At 42.0% G+C, this 12996-nt stretch overlaps 1 long non-coding RNA gene and 1 pseudogene across 1 annotated transcript; one reads left to right on the top strand and one right to left on the bottom strand.

Annotated features, from left to right (window-relative positions):
* Positions 1-141: 141 nt before the first annotated feature.
* LOC139439896 (uncharacterized) lies at positions 142-12159 on the bottom strand. The gene is made up of 2 exons (XR_011650000.1): positions 11841-12159; positions 142-1054 (listed from the first exon to the last, which is right to left on the bottom strand). It is a non-coding gene; the product is annotated as an uncharacterized lncRNA (long non-coding RNA).
* LOC101440092 (exportin-T-like) lies at positions 177-2607 on the top strand (annotated as a pseudogene).
* Positions 12160-12996: the final 837 nt, after the last annotated feature.

The following is a 12996-nucleotide window of genomic DNA, read 5'->3' on the forward strand; positions in this document are numbered from 1 at the left end:
GAGGCCGGGTGTGACTTCTGAGCCCTCCTGGTGAAGGCGAGCTGGCCCGTGCCGCTGCAGAGAACTGATGGCCTGCACTGCTGTGGAGAGCTGAGAGCAGAGAGTGGCGGCGCGGGGGTAAATAAAATAAAGTAAAATAAATCTTTTTAAAAATTTCTCCATTTACAATAACAACTAAAAGAATCAAACATCTAGGACTAAATGTAATCAATGATATCAGTAAAGGACATGTACACAGAAAACTACAAAACATTGCTACAAGAAATCAAAGACCTAAATAAATGGAAGGACATTCTGTATTCATGCATTAGAAAAATTGGCAGACTATGGAGCAGAAACATTTACCCGTTTTCTAGATTTGCAAATCTCTCAAACAAATAAATCCTTTCAATGAGGATATGCTGAATAGAATACAAGACTTACTAGCACTTGTAGCCACTTGAGAATGTTTATCAGCCTTGTTGAGCAGCAACAGTGTGCTGTTTACCCCTGAAAGCTGGGGTGCTGACGGCTAATAGTGAACACTCAGCAGAAAGGAAGCGAGCATTAAGGAGGAGTCTGTTGACTCTACTAACAGAGAAGTTTAAAATTCTGTTGGAAAAACTGATGCTGGCACCAGAAGAAGAAAGGCAGGCATCTCCAGCAGACTGCTTCAGCCATGCTGCTGAATTGCCAGCTGAGCCAGCAAAGGTTTCAGCAACAAGCAAACTGTAAAAATAATGTGACTGTTTGAAGGTTACCTAGACTGTTTACAAGCGTGCTTGCCAGTCCTCAGTTGTCCCGTACAAAAGGATAGTCTCAAAAGTGGAGTTTGGACTTTCCTTTATCACCTGGTTATATACCTAGAGGAAGAAGTTCTGTACATCCCATCTGCCACAGAGCATGTGCTCAAGGATAGCGAAGCCGAAGTCCTCCACGAGTTCATTCCCCAGCCACCACACCAGGAAGCTGAGAGAGTCCACAGCTGCGAGCAGGAGAGTCCCATCCATCAGCCATGTGGGCTCTAAGCCCCCTCTCAGTTTAGAGGTGGAGCTGCCATCGCCATCCCAGGGTCCTTAGGATGGAGGAATAGAGAATGGATTAGAGGGGAAAAAAACCTATAAATGTATACAGTGCAAAATGTAAACCATAATGTAAACCATTCACCGTGGTTAGTTGCAATGCCTCAATATTTGTACAATTGTAACAAATGTACCATCCACATGTAAAATGTTATTAATAGGGGACAGTGGGAAAAGGGGGAGGGCCTTGGGTATATGAGAATCTCCTCTATTTTCTGTATGACTTTCCTGTAACCTAAAGCTAGTTTGAAGATAAATTTTAAAAAATAAAATAAACTGAGACCTGAAAAAAAAGAGTTCATTCCTCCTATCAACCAGATTACAGCCAAATTTAAGATACAGGTATCCCCATTTTTACAACAAATGTTCATGCCCCTTTTTCATGCAAGTGTCGAATTACTGCTCTGTCCAGCAGAAGAAAATAACCAATCTGCTGCTTTAGAAAAGCAAATGTTGTGGAGGAGTTACTTTACTTTACTTTCCGGCAAACTGTCACAGGGAGGGGAATGAGTGATGTCATAGCAAATCAAGGGGCAGAGAGTGTAGAATGGGTATTGGTTACTGTCATCCAACGAGCAGTCAAATACTCAGCCCACCTGCAGTAGAAAACATGTTTTATCATCCTCTCAAAGTTGGAGGAGGTAAAGATACACTACTGGGATTTGCTCATTTTGTTATAAGCACATTGTCTCTGTATGTCTCCTAGTACATATAAAACAAACCTTTGACCTGGCAGATGCACACACAGTGTTGGCTTTACCTGAATGTGGGTGACACTGAAAATAACTCACCTGAAACAGGCTCAGAATGTGCTATGTCTTCAGCAAGAACCCCTGTCCTCCTAGCAAATAGCCCCCAAAATAATTCAGGCGTTTTGTTGAGGACTGAAGCAGCCTGAGGCTAAAGTTCTTAAAAGTTACTAAGAGGAAGCGGCTGGGGCTGGATCAGTTGGGCTCCCATCTACCATATGGGAGGCCCTGGGTTCATGTCCCAGGGCCTCCTTGTGAAGGCAAGCTGGCCTGCGCAACATGGAGAGCTGACAGCTTGTGTGCTGTGGAGAGCTGGCACAGCAAGATGACGCAACAAAGGGAGACAAACAGATCCAAAAAAACGTGCAGCAAGTGGACACAAGAGAAGAGACAGCAAAAGAAAGGAACAAGGGAAACGGACTTTGGCCCAGTGGTTAGGGCGTCCGTCTACCATATGGGAGGTCCGCGGTTCAAACCCCGGACCTCCTTGACCCGTGTGGAGCTGGCCATGTGCAGTGCTGATGCGCGCAAGGAGTGCCCTGCCACGCAAGGGTGTCCCCCGCGTGAGAGCCCCACGCGCAAGGAGTGCGCCCATGAGGAGAGCCGCCCAGCGTGAAAAGAAAGTGCAGCCTGCCCAGGAATGGCGCCGCCCACACTTCCCGTGCCGCTGACGACAACAGAAGCGGACAAAGAAACAAGACGCAGCAAATAGACACCGAGAACAGACAACCAGGGGAGGGGGGGAAATTAAATAAATAAATAAATATTAAAAAAAAAAAAAAAGAAAGAAAGAAAGGAACAAGCCACAAGAGGGGAAATAAATAAATAAATAAATAAATAAATAAATAAATCTTAAAAAAAAAATGTTACTGAGAAAGTTTGATTTGCCAGGCTCTGAATGTTCCTGATGCAGGATCCACTGTAACATTGTTGCGGTTGGTGCTACAGCAAACATTCTGACCAGGGTTTGAACTGAAATGGCCAACAAGAAGCACCACCTGCTGGCTGGCCAAGGAAGTGCATGGTGGAAATAAGTAATAAGAGGCCTTTTCTGGCCTTTACAACCTGCCTCCCCAAGGTACTTGGAAGCAGGTCTGCAGCACATTACTGGTCCGTAATTAAACAGGGATAACCCTAAAAAACTAGAACAAGTTGTACCAAGAATCAAAGAGCACCAGTAACACACAGCCTCCCACCACTGAATCCCTATGCAAAGAGAGAAATTGAACATCAGAATAACCTTATCATCATAATCAAATGCCTACAGATCAGAAAAATATTACAAACCTTACTAAGAAAATGGAAGAAATGGCCCAAGCAAAGGAATGTATCAAACCTCCAGATGAGACACAGGATTTGAGACAACTAATCAACAAGGTCCATACAAATCTCTAAAATCAACAAGTTGAAAGACAATATGGCTAAAGATATAAGAGACATCTGGGTGAGTATAAAGAAGAATTTGAAAACCTGAATAGAAAAATAATAGAGGTTAAGGGAATGAAAGACACAGTAGGTGAGATAAAAACACATTAGAGGCATACAACAGCAGACTTGAAATGATAGAAGAAATAAGTACTGAAGAAGACAGAACAACTGAAATTGAAGCGAGAACAGAGAGAGGAAAGAATGGAAAAAACTGAGCAGGGGCTCAGGGAGTTGAACAACATGAAACACAATAGCATGCATGTTATGAGAGTTCCAGAAGGAGAAGAGAAGGGAAAAGGGGCAGAAAGAGGATTTGAGGACATAATGGCTGAAAATTTCCCAACTCTCATGGAAGAAATGACAAGACACATACTATTTATGTCAAATGTCAAAGATAAAGAGAAAATTCTGAGAGCAGCAAGGGAGAAGCAAACCATCACTTACAAGGAATGAAGACATACAAGTCAGTGTGGATTTCTCATCAGAAACCTTGGAAGTGAGAAAACAGTGGTTTGATACAATTAGGACACTGCAAGAGAAAAATTGCCAGTCAAGAATTCGCTATCTAGCAAAATTGTCCATCAAATATGGAGGTGAGTTTAAAATATTCACAAACAGAAACTAAAGAGTTCATTAAAAAGAATCTGCCTTTGCAGGAACCATTAAAAGGAACTTTACAGCCTGAAAGAAAAAACAGGAGAGAGAGGCTTGGAGGAGAGTATAGAAAGTAATCCTACCAGAAAGGATAACCAAAAGAGTATAAAGAGAGAAGAAAAAGAGATATGACACATGGAAGCCAAAGAATAAAATGGTGGAATTAAAAAATAATGCATTTACAGTAATATCATTGAATATGAATGAATTAGACTCCCCAGTCAAAAGATATAGACTGACAGAATGGATTAAAAACCATGAGCCATCCATATGCTGCCTACAAGAGACTCATCTTAGACCCAGAGATACAAATCAACTGAAAGTGAAAAGCTGGAAAAAGATACTCCAAGCAAACAGTAGTCAAAAAAGAGCAGAGGTAGTTACACTAATATCAGACAAAACAGACTTTAAATGCAAAAAATTTATAAAAGATACAGAAGGACATTATATATTAATAAAAGCAACAATCCACCAGGAAGAAGTAACAGGCATAAATATCAATGCACCCCACCAGGGTGCCCCAAAATACATGAGGCAAATTCTGGCAAAACAGAAGGGAGAAATAGACATCTTTACAATAACAGGTGGAGATGTCAACACCCCACTCGCATCATTAGATAGAACAACTAGGAAGCAGACTTGGCCCAGTGGATAGGGCATCCATCTACCACATGGGAAGTCCGCGGTTCAAACCCCAGGCCTCCTTGACCCGTGTGGAGCTGGCCCATGTGCAGTGCTGATGGCAAGGAGTGCCCTGCCATGCAGGGGTGTCCCCCATGCAGGGGAGCCCCACGTGCAAGGAGTGCACCCTGTAAGGAGAGCCGCCCAGTGCAAAAGAAAGTGCAGCCTGCCCAGGAATGGCGCTGCACACACAGAGAGCTGACGCAACAAAAAGAAACACAGATTCCTGTGCCACTGACAACAACAGAAGTAGACAAAGAAGATGCAACAAACAGATACAGAGAACAGACAACCGAGGTGGGGGGGAGGGGAGAGAAATAAATAAATAAATCTTAAAAAAAAAGAACAACTAGACAGAAGATCAGCAAGGAAACAGAGAACTTGAACAATATGATAAACAAGGTAGACCTAGTAGACATTTATAGAACGTTGCATCCAAACTCAGTGGGTTATACATTCTTCTCAAGTGCTCAAGGGATTTATTCCTGGTAGGCAAGGATGGTTCAACATAAGAAAGTCAATTAACATAATACATCACATTAACAATTTGAAGGAAAAAACCCACATGATCATCTCAATCAATGCAGAAAATGCATTTGACAAAATTCAGCTTCCTTTCTTGATAAAAACACTTTGAAAGATAGGACCAGAAGGAAAGTTCCTCAATATGATAAAGGGTATATATGAAAAACCTACAGCTAACATCGTACTCAATGGGGAAAAGTTGAAAGCTTTCCCTCTAAGATCAGGAACAAGACAAGGATGCCGACTGTCATCACTGGTATTCCACATTTTGCTAGAAGTTCTAACTATAGCAATTAGACAAGAAAAAAAAAAGGCATTCAAATAGGAAAAGAGGGAATAAAACTCACTATTCACAGATGACTTGATCCTTATTTAGAAAATTCTGAAATGTCCGTCACAAAGCTACTTGCGCAAATAAATGAGTTCAGGAAAGTGGAAGGATATAAGATCAACACACAAAAGTTAGTAATGTTTCTGTACACTACTACTGAAGAACCTGAGGAGGAAATCAGGAAAAAATTCCATTTACAACAGCAGCAAAATGACTCAAATACCTAGGAATCAATTTAGTCAAAGATACACAAGACCTGTATGCAGAAAACTACAAAACAATGCTAAAGAAAGCAATGAAGATCTAACAAATAGAAAGACGTTCCATGTTTATAGATTGGAAGACTAAATAATCATGAATATGTCAATCCTACCCAAACTGATTTATAGATTCAATGCAATACCAATAAAAATTCCAACAGCATCCTTTACAAAAATAGAAAAGGCAATTACCAGATTCATTTGGAAGGGAAAGTACACCAAATAACCAAAAGGAGTGATATAGGAGGAATTACACTGCCTGACCTTGAAACATATTACAAAGCTACAGTGGTCAAAACAACATGGTATTGGCATAAAGGTAGACACACTAATCAGTGGAATAGAACTGAGAGTCCAGAAATGAACCCTCATCACTACAGTCAACTAGTTTTTGACAAACCAACCAAGTCCATGTTAATGGGACAAAACAGTCTCTTCAACAACTGGTGCTGGATATCCATAACCAAAATAATCAAAGAGGACTCCTATCTTACTCCCTATACAGAAATCAATTAAAAATGGACCAAAGACCAAAATATTAAAACCAGGACCATGAAACTTCTAGAAGAAAATGTAGGGAAACATCTTTAAGACCTTGGTAGGTGGTGGTTTCTTGGACCTCACATCCAAAGCACGAGCCAAAAAAAAAAAAAAGATAAATGGGATCTCCTCAAAATTAAAGTTTTTCTCTTTTCTTTTTTTTTAAAGATTTTTTTAAAAATTTCTCTTCCCTCGCTCCCCCTCCCCCAGCTGTCTGCTTTCTGTGTCCATTCACTGTGTGTTGTTCTGTGTCCACTTCTATTCTTATCAGCAGCACCTGGAATCTGCGTTTCTTTTTGTTGAGTCATCTTGTTGTGTCAGCTCTCTGTGTGGGCAGTGCCATTCCTGGGCAGGCTGCACTTTCTTTCACGCTGGGCGGCTCCCCTTACGGGGCGCACTCCCTGCGCGTGGGGCTCCACTATGTGGGGGACACCCCTGCGTGGCAGGGCACCCCTTGCGCACATCAGCACTGTGCGTGGGCCAGCTCCACATGGGTCAGGAGGCCTGGGGTTTGAACCGCGGACCTCCCATGTGGTAGGTGGATGCCCTATCCCTTGGGCCAAATCTGCTTCCCAAAATTAAACACTTTTGTACCTCACAGGACTTTGCCAAAAGGTTAAAAAGGCAGTCAACTCAATGGGAGAGAATATTTAGAAATCACCTATCCAATAAGGGTTTAATATCCATGATATATAAAGAGAGTCTACAACTCAGCAATAAAAGACATATGACTTGACTTTTAAAATGGGTAAAAGACTTGAACAGACATTTGTCCAAAGAAGAAATACAAATGGAAAAAAAAAAAACCACTTAAAAAAATGTTCACCATCACTAGCAATTAGGGAGATGCAAATCAAAGCTATAACAAGCTATCATTTCATACCTATTAGAATGGTCACTATTAAAAAGATGGACAAGTGCAAGTGTTGGAGAGGACGTGGAGAAATAGTAATGTTTTTCATTGTTGGTGAGAATGTAGACTGGTACAGCCACTGTTCATCAGTTCCTAAGGAAGTTTAATATAGATTTGCCGTGTGACCTGGCAATACCGTTATACCCAGAAGAATTAAGAGCAGTGACATAAATGGACATCTGCACACCGATGTTCATAGCAGTGTTATTCACAATGACCATAAGATGGAAACAACCCAGGTGTCCATCCACTGATGAATGGATAAACAAATTGTGGTATACACATGAGGGAATGTTGTGCAACAGTAAAAAAGAATGAAGTTGTAAAGTATATGGCAACATACATGAACCTGGAAGACATTATGTTGAGTGAAGCAAGCCAGAAAGCCAGACACGAAAGGACAAATACTGTGTGACTATTATGACTAAGTATATTGTATAAATTCATGGAGTTAATAACTAGAATATAGGTCACCAGAAAATAGAATGAGGTTAAAGAATATAAACCTGAGTAATAACCTGTGCAGAATTGGTAAAAAGATTGCTCGTAAATCTTTGGAAGTTAGCAGAAATGGAGAAAGCTCATGGTAGTGTTTGTAACTAGACAAGCTAATATACGGGTATGACAGTGGCTGAGAAGGAATGTCTAAGGTCATGTATATTACTACAAGCAAAGCTAAAAAATGTAACCTGGGACTGTACAGAATAGCAAGACCTCATGTGAAATATGAGTATGGGTAATTTTGTATATGTAAGACTGTTTTTCTTTGAAACTGAACAAATGTACATTATTGTTACAAGGTGTTAAAATCAGGCAAAAATACAACCAAAGCAAAATATAGATAGTAAGCTATAGCAATATATTAATAATCTTTCATTAAGGGTAAAAAAGGAAATATACTAAGTGAAAGAAACTAGACAAAAGGTCCTACATATTGTTTCACTCCATCTATACAAAATATAAATACAAATAAAGTAGGGAGGAAACAGAATTGCAGTTATGTATGGCAGGGGAAGAATAGAGATGGTGATAGGTGATTAGCAAGGGGAAGAGCTTTTTTGTTTGTTTTTATTTATTACTATTATGATTCCAATAATAAAATGTTCTAATAATGATTGAAGTGATGAATGCACAGCTCTGTGATTATACCAAATCCTGTTTATTGTACACTTTGGGTGGATTTTATGCTTTATTAATATGTATCAATACAATTGATTTAAAAAAACAGTGGAGGGGTTAGTAGTAGATTAGATTCAGCTAAAGAAAAATTAGTGAACTGGATGATAGATCCTAAGAAATTACCTACAGGGAAGCAGACATGGCTCAACTGATAGAGCATGCGCCTCCCATATGGAGGGTCCAGGGTTCAATCCCCAGGGCCTCCTCACCCGTGTGGTGAGCTGGCCCACGTGTAGTGCTGCCGTGTGCAAGGAGTGCTGTGCCACGCAGAGATGCCCCCGTGTGGGGTGCCCCATGTGCAAGGAGTACACCTCGCAAGGAGAGCCATCCCCTGTGAAAAAAGTGCAGCCCGCCCAGGAGTGGTGCTGCACACATGGAGAGCTGACACAGCAAGATGATGCAACATAAAAGAGATGTAGTTTCCCAGTGCTGCCTGACAATGCAAGTGGATGCAGAAGAACACACAGCAAATAGACACAGAGAGCAGACAATGAGAGGAAAGGGGAGAGAAATAAAAATTAAAAAAAAAATTACCTACAATTTGGCACAGAGAATCGATAAAATATAGAACATGAAAGATTAAGAATTATAGAGGACAAAATGAAAGGCCAGGCATATATTTAATTGCAGATGGAGAAAAAAATTGAAGAAGATATTTTCATATTGCACATATTTCAGGAAGAATAAAACATTTTCCCAGGACAAAGTAAGTCCTGAATTCACATATTAATGAAGAAGTACATACATGGATCAGAATAAAAGGAATCCACAACTAGATACTTTTTTTGGTCAAACTTCAGAATACCAACAACTAATAAAATATAACCTGGCAGAAAAAGGTAAATCACCAAATAACTACATTTAGGCCAATGTTAGGCTTTTAAACAGCAAAAATGGAAGGCAGTAAACAGTTAAATAATATTTTCAAAGTGAGGAGAGAATTACCTTATTCACCTACAACTTTGTACCCAGAAAAAATGCCTTTAGAAAGAAATAAAAAATCAAGACATCTCCAAATATACAATAAGAGAGAGAGTTTACAAGTAGCATATTTTCACCAAAGGAACTCCTAAAGGATATGGTTCTAAAAGAAGGAAAATTACCCTAGAAGGAAGACTGAGATGCAAGAAGCAATCCTGAGCAAGGAAGTTAGTTTATTTGCTACGGAGATCCCTAACAGTGTCATAAGGGCAGGTGTAATCCAGCTAGGAGAAAGATGGTGGTTCTGGCATTTCTCACTATCATGTCTCTGGCCACTTCCATTGCCATCATGGCCACTGGCGTGCCCGTCTGCTTCAGCCTCTACCCATCCTAGAACCACACTATCTAGTTCATGAGCTGTAGAAAAGCAGCCTGCACATGTATTCCAAGTTGGGTGAGGGGCCAGTTGATGCCACACCCCTGTGGTAGCTTCTTGTGGTGAACCAAAGTGCCCACCTTCTGGACAGTAAGATCTTACAAGGCCTTCCACACTACAATCTGAAGGACAGTCAGATGTGGATGTCCCTGGATTTTTGGATGGGCAACGAGAACCAAGGATGGCATCCCATCCCTATACTCTGAATCCTACTCAGGATCTGTCACTTGATCTAACCTCCTCCAGGTATTTACCGTAAGGAAGCCAGTGCTCCGATGAGCCCCAAGCTCTCCACTTAGTTGCACATCATGAACCCATTTCTTCTGGGATCACAGCTGCATCTTGGATCCTGAGGCTATTTTTGAAAGTACACACCTAGCCCACCTGGAACTCCAACCCCAGAGTGGACAAGACTATTCCAAGAAACCCACACTGCCAATGCTCAGGCAGGCCAAGTCGCTCCCAGTGGAGCCAAAGTCATGGCGACACCTGCAGAGCTTGGTTGAGGGACAGAAAGGAAGATACTTGTCTATGGCTCTCAGAATGAAGTCTTCCTAAAGCCTCCTGAGCTCCATGGACCTGCCCCTCCGCCTGCTCACTGTGTAAGAAGCACTGAATAATGCAGAAAAAGGTGATGGGATCGGTCTTGCTTCTAGTTCTGGTGCCAGGATTAACTACATAATTTTTGAGGCCCAGTGGAAAATGAAAATGCAGGCCACTTGTTTAAAAGCAGAGAGAAAGAGCTGTTAAATGTGCTAAAATAAAAAGCTTTCCTTTCTTCCATGTTCTCTTTCTCAACTTCTCATGTGTTGTTTTTTCTGTTTGTTTTTACTTTATGTTTCTTTTTTATTCATCCCCACTTCCTCCAGATGGTTCACAGTCTGTTGGCTCACCTTCTCCAGGAGGCACGAGGAACCAAACCCGGGACCTCCCACGTGAGAGGCGAGTGCCCAACGGCCTGAGCCACATCTGCTCCCTGCAGGCTGCAGCGTCTACCGGCTTGTGGCCTCTGCTTGTTTTCTTTTTTAAAGATTTATTTTATTTATTTCATTCTCCCCATGCCCTTGTTTTTCACTTGCTATGTCCACTCACCTTCCTTATTTCCTTAGGAGGCACCAGGAGCTGAACCCACAATCTCTGATGTGGGAGGGAGGTGCCTATTCGCTTGAGCCACACTTGCTCCCTGCTTTGTTGTGTCCCTCATTGTGTTTTTCCTCCCTGCATCTCTTGTTGCATCATCTTGTTGTGTTAGCTCGCCATGCCCTGGTCGTGTCCACTCACTGTCTTCTTTAGGAGGCACTGGGAGGCTATGCTCCCTGCTTTGTTGTGTCTCTCATTATGTTTTTTCTTCTTGTGTCTCCTATTGTGTCAGCTTGCTGCACCTGCCTGTTGCGCCAGCTCACTGTCTTCTTTAGGAGGCACCCAGATCTGAACCAGTGACCTCCCATGTGGTAGGCAGGAGCCCAGTCGCCTGAGACACATCCACTTCCTGGCCTCTGCTTGTTGTGGCAGGGCAAGAGTCTAGCTCATTGTGGTGGGAGGTGGCATCTTCTCATTTTATATTAGGAGGCACTGGGACTGAATCCAGGACCTCCCATGTGAGACGGGCGCCCAACTGGCTGAGCCACATCCGCTTCCCTCGCGGTGTTTTTTTAATTTGCTATTTAATATTGTTCTAAGTAAGGAAAAATTTAAAAATTTAATTATTCACATGAATTTTACCATTCATCTTCATATTGTGCAATGACAGTTTTAAGTGCAAACCTAGGAGCGTTTACCTTCTGTGTGGAAACACTGAAATTGCACAATTGGTATATTGTTCTTATCAGACCAATGGAAATGCTGCCTAAAAGTAAGTCAGTTGTTTAAATTTCACTTTTTGATATGCACATATTCTATCAGCACTCCCTACTATGACATATTGATGAGTAAGGATGGTCTGAAACGGAAAGGAATGAAAGGTTGCCCTATTTTTTCCTTATTTTCTATGTCATCATTTTCAGTGTAAGTGATTGACTAATACAGGGAAATAACAAGAGTTAAGAATAGGATTCTTGGTTTTTATATTCTTAAAAAGCCTTTGGCTTCTTTCTGCGTTTGACCCAAGTTCTGCCTTAAATGGAAAACATGTTTTCTTGGGGGTTATCAGCACCCCTGCTTACCCAGTTGCAGGTGTTGAACGCCGGCCTTAGGTCATGTTGAGTCTCACTGAACTACACACATTTCGGTCCACTGGATGTATCCTCATGGTTTCTCCCGAATATTTTATGCAAATGAAGTGGCAAGGAGCAGGCGGCATGCATATTGTCTGCTCTCCTCTGCTCATACACATGCTCAATTGCCCCAGCGGATTTCACTTGCAAAACATAATTTCAAAGATAAAATTACAATTACAATTTCAAAATGGCAACAGCAGAGCATTTTTTTTTTTTAAGATTTATTTTATTTATTTAATCCCCCCCCCCTCCCCCAGCTGTCTGTTCTCTGTGTCTATTTGCTGCGTCTTGTTTCTTTGTCCGCTTCTGTTGTCGTCAGCGGCACGGGAAGTGTGGGCGGCGCCATTCAACAGCAGAGCATTAAACCACGTATGGAGCCTTTTAAGAGCAGTGCCATGCACTTAAAGCATCTGTAGCAGTCTGATATGGTTATGAATTCCAAAAATAGATACTGGATTATGTTTGTAATCTAGTCTGTACCTGGGTGTGATTAAGTTATGATTAGGGCTTTGATTGGTTGATTGGGCCACATCATTAGGGTCCTGAGTCCCCCCCCCCTTGGTGGGTGGGGATTCAGATAAAATATATGGCAAAGGACAGAGTTAGGGTTTCTAATGTTGGGGTTTGATGCTGAAGCCTTAAGCTGGAGCCCCAGGAAGTCAGCTCACAGAGGAAAGAGAAGCCAGCCCCAGGAAGAGAGGAACGCTGAGTCAGGAGAAAAACACAGAAGAATAGAGACGGCTCTTTAGACATGGCAGAAACCCCCAGGAGAGAGACAGAGCCATTCACCTGATAGTCTACAGCTGACCTCATGGAGAGAGGCAAAGCCTGGGGAGCCTCATAGTCTACAGCCGACCTTGTGGGGAAAACAGGAGCTGAGCCCAGAGGAGCCCAGGAAGCCTGAACCCTGGCAGACGTCGGCAGACGTCTTGCTCCAGCACGTGGAAATACTGTGGTGAGGGAAGTACCTTACGCTTGATGGCCTGGTACCTGTAAGCGCCTGCCCCAAATACATGCCCTTTATAAAACCAACCAATTTCTGGAATTTCGCATCAGCACCCCGTTGGCTGACTAATAGAGCATCCACTCACTCAAAGGCTAG

Source organism: Dasypus novemcinctus, chromosome 10 (assembly GCF_030445035.2).
Source record: "Dasypus novemcinctus isolate mDasNov1 chromosome 10, mDasNov1.1.hap2, whole genome shotgun sequence".
Lineage (NCBI taxonomy): Eukaryota > Metazoa > Chordata > Mammalia > Cingulata > Dasypodidae > Dasypus > Dasypus novemcinctus.